The sequence below is a fragment of the Enoplosus armatus genome, chromosome 18, assembly GCF_043641665.1.
Source record: "Enoplosus armatus isolate fEnoArm2 chromosome 18, fEnoArm2.hap1, whole genome shotgun sequence".
Classification (NCBI taxonomy): Eukaryota; Metazoa; Chordata; class Actinopteri; order Centrarchiformes; family Enoplosidae; genus Enoplosus; species Enoplosus armatus.
The window spans coordinates 3,997,853-4,010,331 of record NC_092197.1 but is presented as its reverse complement, the minus strand read 5'-3'; positions in this window follow the sequence as shown (position 1 = coordinate 4,010,331).

The window sequence follows — 12,479 nt, the reverse complement described above, 5'->3', positions numbered from 1 at the left end:
ACCAGACACAGGACATATGCCAGATGTGTCACTTTAGTACAAAAATAGTATCATAAGTCATAGTTTTAGGGCATTTTCACCGCTGAAAGTCCGAAGCAAGGTTCAGGTTTTTGTTTTGTAAACGTTTTGTTTCTCATGGCAAATTATGCAAACAGACTAAAGAACTATACATGACGTCCTGTCGCTATCACCCACGTGAGCCGCGTCTCCTTATACTTGCAATGGATTGGTTTGTAGACGAGCGTGTGTCTGACGTCGGCATGTTGTCAATTCAGTGGGTAATCCTCCATTGCAGTTTTTTGAATGAATGGAGAAAAATGAATGAAACAGTATTCCCAAGAGTAATCCTCTGTCCAGCAGAGGACTTTCCCTCGTGGAATACACTGGAATATGCTAGCCCAGGTTATCTGTTATTAACCATCCGTGCTGCAGGCAAGACAGTGATGCAAGCTCTTAAGTAAAAACCTCTTCAAAGAGCTGCCCGGTGCTCCCCTGCTGTGTTGGGCCTAAGCTGTGTTCATTAAGAAGAGTCACACTTTTCTCAAAGCACTTGACAAATTGACAAAAGAAAAGTAATTCTCTTCCTATCAGTAGTTCAAGCAACAGTCTTCTTCTTCCTTTCCAAAGACTGAGAGTGTCATTTAAAAAGTTGATTGTACTCTTTTTTTGTGCGATATGTTGGGTATGTATGTTTGACACATCTTGATCATCAAAATACACACACAGCTGCATTAAAATACTTGGAAACAGTTTCTGTTTTGCAACATATCATCCTCTGAAATCACCACTGGCATCTGCTTGCATATAATAAAATGGAAATGGGACACATTGCAGATTAGTGTTTTTTCTCATTCCTTGAGTCACACAAACTAATGATGTAATTGCAGATCTGTCCTTCTTTGTTTATGCCAGTCTTAGTTTACTGTTATGGAGCTCTCAGTCATTCAAGTCTTCTGCAAATCATAGTGTTGTTTATCATAAAAAAAAAATGTCACACAAAACATCAGAGCCGTTTAAGTTGTGGAGGAGTGCCAAATAGTTCAGTACTTAAAAAGTGAAATAAAACAATGCACTATACTCCTGACGCAGCACGCTGAAATATTGCGCCAGTACACTCGTAGGAGTGATAAATGTGCGATGATGGGGAAAAGAATTAGTATGAAAAATGTTTGTATACAACATCTTTGCGAGGATAATTGTCAGTTGAACAAAAAGCCCAAACAGCAGATGTTTCATTCCTGAGATGGAAGGCCTTGTTGCAATGATAATGAAGGTAAACCTTGAAAAATACAGACACACAGACACACACACACTAAATCTATTTTGAAGCTGGTTAGCTTCTTCTAGTTTCTATGGAGGGGTTATAGATGCCTCTTAGTGCCTGTTGAATTACCATAACAACAAGCAAATGGTCCATCAGGAGACAGGTGTTTGCAAACTGTCAGGAGAAGGTTTTCAGTCCCTAAACATGACATTAACATCAGGCATTTGTAAAGCTAGGCTCTGCAAAGAAGGAAAAAACTCTAATTTATGCTTTGCATTGACTGGAAACTAAAAGAATCAGAGTGAGGCAGAGAATGGCTTTTTAACCACTTAATTCTTGTAAACTGTGACAAAGGATGTATGAGTGGTGGAGTCAAAAGTCCAGGGATTCCCAGTCCAACACTTCAGACTTTGACCTGCATAGCATGCGGGTCAAAGGCATACATGCCTCAAGTCTCTTAAGACCTTATACACATTAACATTAGAAACAAATATTTTCAATAAGATTGACATTTTGACACCAGAAAAACTGTTAAAAACAAATGGTTTGAGGAATACCAGGGAGCTAAGGGCTTAACTGAATAAAATGAATGCATTAGATGGAGTGTAACATGATCTCCAGTCTCTAAAGACCTGAGGAGTGCATTTAAGAGTTAAGTAGGCAATTCAAGATGACTGACAGTTCTCTCCCTACAATCGGACATGGACCCTCCCTACTCATGATTGGATAAATGACTGATGCAGACAGATCACTGAATTTCCTCTTCAAACAACAGCCCTGCCATATATCCATTAGCTGCTCTTGCACCTGTAAAGCCGAGCTTCCAGTAGTTGAACAATATTTATTTATTTTCTCTCGGGATGGCAATGTTGGTTTGTCGGTCAGTTTAAAGTTCTGCAGAAGAGGCCTAGGGCAAATAAACCTACAGTTTTCAAAATAAATGTAATGTAATAAATGTAATTTCCAACTCATCCTCCCTACTGCTGGTAAAGTTTGTATGTAAGACCTTAAACTCTCTCTAGGTCAGCCCTTTGACAGCACTGTCACCATTTGGTACAGTGTTTACCATGAGTAAGGCAGGGATCACGAGCGGGCTACAGAGGTCTGGAAAGCTAATTTATTTCTCTTTCTTTAATTCCAAATTCATCAGATTTTGCGCAGCTCTCTCTGGAACCACAAAAGGCTTTATACAACTTTTTTCACATATCCAGTAGTACTCCCCAAGACCTGTAAACAGACTTTGATGTGAAAACCGATGGGGTTCCCCTTTAAGTAATGTCTGTTGTACAAAATAACTGCTGCACCAGGAAAGTTCATCCTTCATATTTCTGCACTGTGTCAACAGTGTGCTCTTAGACAGCTTCCATTTTCCCACCTACTTTTTTTGTAATATCCGTATTTAGGCTGGTTTCCACCTCAGTCGTCTCAGCTGAATAAACCTCAAGCGCATCAGCATTCCATCAAGGTTACTCCGACAAGCCGAAGAGTTTTGCAGCAACATTTGGATTATGAGCCGCACATGTGAAGACAGAAGCTGAGGTGAAAGCTCCAGAGTATGTGACAGTGATGAAAACACAGCCAGACAATTGCTCAGAGACAAAAGCTTTAGGTGCCATTGGTGGAATAAAAGGACACAATTCTCTCTATCCTTACGTAAGCACTCATGGAACACAATGCGTTTCTCACAGTGGTCTTCTTCAATAGCTTTGTGAAAACACTCTGCAATGTTTGATTTATGAGCAGGGAAGACATCAAATGAATCTCAGCCTTATGAATTCCATTTCTGACTTTCCCTCAAAATTAAAGCAGAGGGTTCAAAAAGCCTAATAATGTTCTGACCGTTGACGGATACCTTGTTCAGTCTTTAATTCAACGGAGGTGGGAGAATCCAACCTGAAGAGCAGGGGATGGAAATGGTGTGTAGCCTAGGAAAGTGGAGAGAGTGAAAGAACAGAATGTGTGAAATGAACAGTAATTAATGTTGAATAAGGATGGCTAGAAGAAAAGGCCAGCACGTGCGTCTCTCATCCAGCCTGGCACTAATGGGAATATGATTGCATTCAGTCTTTTTTCTTCTCATGAGGGTTCTTTGTTTAATTCAATCAATACTTTAGGGCATTCAATGCTGAGTGGATGCTCTGAATGAGGTGAATCAAAGCTAAGCGATTCGGACAGGAAACACAGCCAGTTTGGCCTGTGGTCTAATTTAGTGGAAAGCCTGTTAATGCTGGAATGTTTTATTTTCACAAAGCATGACAATACATTCAAAAATAGTATTTCCAGAAAACAATGTTTCAAGAAAACAGTGTTTCCAGGAAAATTGAATCTACACCTGGAAAACTGTAACTGCACTATAGTAAGAAGTCTGAGACTTAGAACTGGACCTTGTATTATATTAAGCTGAGACGGAAGTTGACATTTTCTGTGTGTGATGAAAGGGAATTGTATGTGTCCTTCCCTGAGGAGCCTGAGGAGCATGACCCACTGAGGGCAGCTGATGTCATCTGTGACAGTGTTTTTCAGCAACCTTTGGAACCTTGCCTGACTCCAATTAACTTGCCAAGCCATCTAACAGAAAATGTTGACAGGGATGAATGACAACTGACCAAAGGTCCAACCAAGACCATCTGAGAGATTATATCTTTAAGATGTTGTTAAATGGTATGGACATGAAATTATGTCAAGGATCGTGTGTTTGAAGGTAAGTTCTCCCAGTCTGAAGGAGCCTTGAATATAAATGCTCTCTTTCCAACGCTTTTCTGACTGAAGAAAGGGAGAAATATTGTATAGAATGCCTCAATTGATATAGTGAAGAATATGTAACCAAAAACTGTTAACGTAATAAGGATAGTTCTTATACTGAGTGGTGGTCATTCAAGTTAAGAGTTATACATTATATAGTGATGAGTAATAAAGGAACATCCAAGAGCAAATCTACCGAGATAATCAATAAATTATCATATAAATTGGGAGGCAAGTTTTGGACACTAAGTGTAAAACAGTTTCTAAATAGAAATAAAACACTGGTTCCAAACTAAATTTTACAAAGAACGTGATCAATGTGAGGTTTGAATGTAAGTTCAGGGTCAAGCCATAAACCCAAGTATTTAGTTTGATCAACTCAATGCAGATAAGTATCATCATAACGAGTTATTATAAGATTATTAGATTTTGTTTGTTGTTGTCTTGTACCAAGGACCGTAATGTACGTTTTATTGAGAAGTAGTTTATTAGTTTTGAAATTTGGTTGAAGGTGTTGAAATCCAAATGAAGGGCAGTTTGAAGTGTAAATGGCAGTATCATCTGCATATAGTTGAACAGAAGAATTAGAACAGATTAAAGGAAGATCGTTAATAAACGTAGAGAAAAGAAGTGGACCCAGTGTCAAACCCTGGGGTACACCTTTTTGTTGAACAAATGTATCAGACTTACTCCCTTGAAGGACAGCACATTGTTTTCTATTATGTAAATAAAAATGAAACCATAATAATGCATTGTGAGATAGACCAATTGCATAAAGCTAATCTAGGAATGGGTAGTGATAAGCCAAATCAAAAGCCTTATTGAGGTCAATAAAAAAATAGCCCCTGTAAGATTACCAGTATTTCTCACCATGTCTCTATATGTTTCCTTTCCTTTTTGTATGTTTTATACTACCTTTGTTGAAGGTGCACACACCTGCAAACACAAGCTGTATAAAACATATTGTTTATTTCATTGTTTGCATACTGTGTTTTTGAGGTTTTACCCCACTAATGATGCTTTATTCCCTCTTCATAACACTTGTCTGCACACACACCTTTAAATCTCCAGCCTGAAGTGCTGTAGCAATAATATATTTTCATAATTTGAGCATGTTTTACCACACAACAAATGTCAGTGATCCTTATGGTGCAAACCATAAAATGCCAAGTGACATACACATTGTAGAATGATGTACAAGTCTGTCAGTCGAATTGCATAATGGCTCGAGGGTCATTTAGCATGATTTTGCTTCTAAAGTGGAACGGACAATTATAATAGCTGCTTGCTGGGAAAGGGGCGTTCAATAAACTTTCTGGTGCGGTAATCAGTCCTGTGTGGTTCAACCCCAACCTAACTCAATGTACACAGGCCAAACATCCTCACTCATGCACATCACTCAGCTGCTCTACAGCTCTCCTCCCCCAGTAATTGTGTTTTTCTTTGCACTTCAGCTATAAAATTGCTTCTGTTGCATCTCCCCTCCCTCTCTTCTCCTTTTATTTGCTCCAGATGTTTTTTTTTATCAACTTATTTTTTCTACAAAAGCCGTGTGACTCCATGATTTACAAGCTGCAGCAGGACTTTTTAGAGGGGTACAATGCATTCCTAAAGGATGTAATGGAGAAAGATTAACTTAATTCAAATTCAAACCTGTGGAGCTGTTGTGCGCAATGTGATAAATTTCTGATAAATTTCACTTATAATGTGTCATGGTAACATACTCAAAATGACAATGCTAAAATGCAGATGCTAATATTTGTACACAAAGTACACCTGAGGCCGATGGGAATGTCATTAGTTTTCCAGGTATTTGACAAATTGAAACTTAATTAAAACTCACTGGATCACCAAAGCCATGCGGATTCAACCTCTTGGGACCATGGGTGTCTGTACCAAATGTTACGGCAATCCATACTGAGGTATTTCACTAAAGGCCAAAATTGTCAACCTCAAGGTGGCACTGGAGGAAAAGTTGCAGGATGACCAAATTCAGTAGGATTCATCCTCTGGGTATCATGGGTACCATGGATATAAGTACCAAAGGTTGGGAAAGTAACAGGTCATGGCAAATCATTTAAAAGTTGTTGAGACATTTCCAGAGTTACCAAAGTGGCGGGCTGAATGACCGAGCGACCTTGCCATCCCTAGAGCAATGCTGCTATATGACTAAAAAAAAAAGATAACCACCCACACTCCAATTTTTCAAATCTCCCTTTGACAAATGCATATGAACTCACGTACACACATATACGTACTGTACATAACCAGTGCTGAAACAGACTGGGGAAGCAGATAAAGAAGAGTGACCCCTCAATCAACTCCGGTATTGAATGACACACTGCCTGCTCAACACTCATCAGGATGGAGCTCCACCTGCTGGGTGGTAAAACTGGGAAAGAATGCAGGTCACACACTGACACACACAGGAAAAACCTGCCTGTGAATAAGAACCTCCATTGAAATTCCCGGCCATAGTCTGGGCTCTAAATAAGCACAGAGGTGTAAGTAGAGAATCACCATCTCCATTCAAAGGGAGCAAAAACTTCACACCTCCAAACGTCATTATGCTTATCCAAGCCCTTATCGCAGCTCAGGAATTACTCATTCGGGCAGCAGTCAGATCAGAGGAGGCCCCCCCCGATTGTAACCTTCCAAGAAAGAAAGAAAATAAAAATAAGACGGAATAAAATGCCCACTGCTACTGTACAGCCGTACTATCAGTGCTGAGCTCCCGCTTTCACTCAGGCATGCGGAGGGTGTTTTGGGCTGATAAATTTACCTAGTGTACATCTGGGTGCTGAAGAGGGAGGGAGTTCAGTGCCAGCTCCAGAGATTTGGGGACCCTAAAGAGGATTACAAACCACCCCCACCACCACTGCTACAACCCCCTGTCAGGGCCACAGGCTGTATGATGGCGATATCCATCATTAAATGAATGAATAAAAGAGGGCTACAATAACTTAGAATAGGAACAAAAGGAGGGCTGCAAGTCTTCCAAATCATCACAAATCACACCGTCATCACAAAATGGAAAGTTGCTCAATGATCGTCATACAGATTATTGGTTTGCATTGTGGTATTTAACAACATTTAACCTGTGTGAAGCAGAGCTCACACAACTGGCTCTCTCCACTAAGATTGATCCGCAGGTTTAAATCTGAGACCATGATGCAACAGTACTAACCACAGAGTAATACTGATGATGATGATAATAATAATAATAATGATAATAGAAAAGAAAAGAAACGTAATAATTGCAAGAAAAAACATTAAAGAAAACTGAAAGATGCATTAATGCAGATTGATTCTATTCATGCTCTAAAACCTTGGCTGCCAGGTAGGAGCTGTGAGGTGCAGAATACTAATATGGAAAATGCTTTTGAGCTTCAGGGGTCACAACCTGAGACATTTTAGCCAAGGCTCCAATCAATTCCAATTTGTCAATGCAACATCCTGATGTCACATTTGCGACTACAAAATGGGGGGAAATTGTATCTGAGGAAGGACAAAGAGGATGTTCCAGGTCAACCCTGACACATTTACATCCCATCAGTAATGGCTATTAGTCATAATTCTATTTTCACTATGGTAAACTTTTCGGGAGCAGTTCAGTACAGCAGCGGTTAAGACGATGTGGCGTGGATGTTGTAAAACAACGTGTTATATATGGATGTTTTTCTATGATAACTTTCTATTTTAACTTCAGCTTTGACTTTAATGTATTTTTAATCATTATTTAAGAGTAAGTAAGACTACACAATGTGTCATGACTTTCATCTCTACAAAGTCACAAAAACCAACATTCCTTCAGTGAGGTTCAAAATAATGTTCCAAGTAGACACATACAAACATCCCTGATAGTCCATACTGGATGCACAAAAACACCTTTTGTCTATACACACACCCCTCCACAAACAAATAAACCTACCCGCAGCAGAACAGCATTGCGCGGATTAAGGGTCCTCTGTGGTTGTTTGCCTTTTTAATGGTGTCCTAATTATCATTTAACCCTAATTAACCTGCACGGATAGGAGCCGGGCCTGATTAATCCTGCACATTGTTGGTCCACTGTGGGGTAGAAATCAACTTCCTCATTCACTCTTTAATCAGCTTTCTGCCAAAGCATTGCACAAATAATGTGTGTCGGTAAATGTGCACACACACACACACACACACACACCAACATCTTTGTTGGTGCAAAAATCCCTCCACAAGGACAGACAGGGTGTTATAAGACTACATAGTTTCCTTCCAAAGTTTTGTTATTTTCCTCACGCTGTCACACATTGAAAAAGTCCTTCTCCTTGGTTTTCTTGAACAGAAAAACATCATTCTCTGTCATCAGTTTTTCAAATATGAGTTCCTTTCGTGTTATGTGAACATTCATGTTGTGCTATTGCATTCCCAAAGTTTTCCTATTGAGTTTTATATTTCAATTTGGTGCTTTCATGAGCTGCTGGTTTTATTTTGCAGTTTAAGGCACCAGTGCACCTCACATGTATTGGACTCTGCAGAACTGTTTTTGTATCAGTTTCTAGATGTGGAGTATTGGGTGCATTACATTGGCCTCTGGCTGAGGCAAGGGAAAGAAATAAACAATACCAGAATTGGACCAACCAAACAACATCTGCACTGCTGTGCCCTCGTGAGATACAGAACTCCCTACAATCCTGCAGGTCCGGTCAGAAATGAGTCAGGACAGAATCAAGAGTGGTGTGAACAAAAATCGGAATATGAAATAGAAATATTTCAGTGATATTTGACTTGCTTGATGGCTTGGAATAGTCAAAGTTAATAGACGATGTAAATGGTGCAGCCCCATTTCTATAGCAACGTGTTGATTTTACTAACATGAATGCAGCCATAATTGATGCAAAAAAAACCATGGCAACCCTTTACTCACCACTTCTTTCAAATTACAGTACTCTTCCTATAAACCCTATATACCAGATTTATATTACAATACTGCCTGTCTGAATTTTGTGGACAAGATCAGCAGATTTTAATTGCTTTCAACTATAAAACCCTGGTAAAAAAAAATATAATGTGAATGTAAATCTGTAGAAAATAGGACTCTTGAGTACAGATTTTGGTTGGATTTTTAGGCCATACTGTGCCTAAAAAAACCCAAACCAGCCAGTTTCTTTACTTTAGTTTTACTTTTGGATACACTGTGGACGCTCATGAAATTGTGCAGACCACTATGAAGTAAATTCAATTTTTATGTGCTTATACAGTGTATTTGTTGTTCTAAAGCAACAGTTTGGGAAATGTGTTTATTGGCTTTCCTGCCAAGAGTTAGATGAGAAGATTGATGCCACTCTCAAGTCTGTACAGTAAATATAAAGCTACAGACATCAGCTTAGCTTAGCAGAAAGACTAGAAACGGGGAAAACAGCTCGACTGGCTCTGTCCAAAGTTAGCAAAATCCTCTTATCAGCACCTAAAGGTCATTAATCAACACATCATATCCCTACACACAGTACAAAAACTGAAGTGTCAGCCCTGTTTCCAGTCTTTATGCTAAGCTAAGCTAACCAGCTGCAGGCTGTAGCTGTTTATTGAAAGGACACATATGACACCGGCATTGATCTGATATAACTCTGAAAGTGAATAAGCATATACCCCAAAATGCTTAACTACTCCTTTAATGTCAGACAAGTTTTAACTTTCACTTAACTTTGGAATACTTTTTTTCTGACTGGCACCTGATACGACATTCTCAGCCTGTTACAAAATGCACACTTTCATTTTAATTTGCCCAAAGCACACAGATATGCACCCCACTGTTTTAACGATAATGCTTCAAAACTGCAGGACTGGGCAGGGAATATATGGAGAAATAATTTGAGCCAGAGCTTGCATCACTGCAACACCACAGAATTGTCAAAATTATGTGTCTGATGCTTTTCCATTATTTCATTGAGAGCAGGTCTTCACATCAACATGTTATTTTAAACAAAGAGGCTACAGATGACATTCCAGGGAAAAACTGAAATTCATTAGAAAGCAATTACTTTCCAATCACTGGCTGACATTATCAAGTTACTGTGTCCCGTACCTGTGAAAGCAATATTCCTACATGACACTGTATCTTTTCCCATATACCTTTCCTTTGCTTATCTGTCTTCTATTTGTTCAACCATTTATGCCCTGTACGCTCAAATATGGAGGTTATGAGCCATTGGGGTCCAATGCCTTATGGCTGATAAGCTTACCCAGAGAGCTGGCTGGCATTACTCATACTTTCTATGTCACAGATGTTGTATTTTCCATCCTTCCATCCATCTATTTCCCACCGCTTATCTGTGTCATGGTGGCAGCAAGCTAAGCAGAGAAGCCCAGATGTCCTTCTCTCCAGCCACATCCTCCAGCTCCTCCAAGGAGATCCCAGGGTGTTCCCATGCAGGCCAGATGGGATATGTATTCCCTCCAGTATGTTGTGGGCCTGGCTCAAGGTCGCCTGCCTGTACTACACTTCCTACACTGCCTTTGAATCGTAAGTTTCCATCAAACTTCCAAATTTCCAAAAAGTCAGCAAAAGAAAATTTAATTAAATTGAATAATATTTCCATCCACTACTGCTATGCAAATAGTTGGGCGCATCAAGATAAACAGCTGGCGATACTAATTTTCCAGTAAGGTGCCATTTAGTCATGGGACAGATCCTGAATCTATCCCCACCCACCACAATCCCTGGTACTGCATCAGGATCACTGAAGAAGCATTTTGTACATTACATTTCTCATGATCTTATACATGCTGCGTGCATAATGTGAATACAGTGATGTGATGGATGTTATCATGAACATTACTCTCCATCGGTACAACATGTAATTGTTTTTTCACAAGAATAAACACAACCATGTGTTGGTTAGTCCTGCTTACTTTAATTAAAGGAAAACCATGCTGTTTTTATAGGTGGAGTGGATGCTGTGAAATCACTTTATTAGCCATCAAATTGAGTCTTGACACAGCTGCATCCACGAAGCACTCTGTGGAATGATCTGAAAAATATTCAACCGCTGGTTAGTGGAGTAGAAAGACAGCAAACTCTGATGGCACTGGCAAATACGCCCCATCCGATAACTCAGACAGTTTAATCTAGTTCATCTTAACGTGGAAAACCTACGTTTTGAAATGTCAAGGTTTCACTATCGTTTTACAGAGATGAATATTTTTGTTCATTACGATTTGCCAGCAATTATATAATCTACTATTCATTGTGAATTCTTCCTCATTTTATTCCAAAATTGTAAGAACTCCCATTTTTGTCCACCTCGAAACTAACTGTAAGTAGGTCAGTTACAAAAGTATAAATTGTCCTAAACATTTCTGCACATTTTCCTTTTTATATTCCCCAGCAATTAATTAGTGAGGCTCATTAAAGAGGAATTTGACTGAATCAAAGGTCAGCTAATGTAATCAAGGTAGAGGATTTCGGCACTGAGCAAATTCACACCATGAAAATTGAAACAATGAAAAAGTGTCCTCAGCTGCAGATACTGTATGGTACTCAGATTTCCTATTCCCCCCTCCATCAGTCAATGATGCAAAACTGGTCAATAGGAAATCTCACCACACCAATAATATGAACCTACTGGCAGAATATTGTTTCCAGTTTCAAAGGCTCATTTCACAATGTAATGCAACTCATTACTCTTATCCCCATGTGGAGATTATCCTTGCTTGGTTGAGAACAAATACGCACAGTTCAGTCGTAGTTCCACCACCAAAACCAAGTCAGTGGTTGTGTAACCAGGGAACCTGGATGTGAAAATTCAAATGTAAGATTTTTATTGTTATATTTTTGTAAAATGTCTTCCTGGATGCCTCCCTTATTAAATCAAGAACCTTCACGATGACTTCTAAATAGTCCAAGTTATTCGCCAGTGTCTACATGAGACCCATTATTGTCCCTGTGATATATGTTTCTCCGCCACCACTAACCTTTTCCTTGCCCTCTTCATTTTTTCTTCCCTTCCTTGCTTTTCATTCTTGCTCTGTCTCTTCTGTTTCTCTCTACAGGCAATTTTCCCCATTCACTTTTCCTCTCCTCCTCATGACTCAAGTCACGAGTCATTAGAAAAGACTGACCTTCTGGGAAAGGTCTTGGGTGAGCAGTGATAAAGTAGAGTTGGCCCATTGAAGAAAGCTATGCTGTAGCACTATAATAGGTGCAGCTATAGTCCAGGGAGCGGACTAATGGTCCTTAACCTCAATGTGCCATTAGCCTGAAATAAAGACTGGAGGGAGGAAAACAGACTAAAGGGAGGACAAAAAGTAGTCTCCCTTTCCTCCACCCTGTCTGACATGGAGACGTGGATGATGTGAACATTAAATGCACTTTATATGGTGTCTCTGTATTGACATTTCTTTTAAGTATTAGTCATTGCTAGCTTGAACAACACATGCAACACTGTAATGTGAACATACAGAACATACCAGGAGAGCCTCCATCACTTTCCAA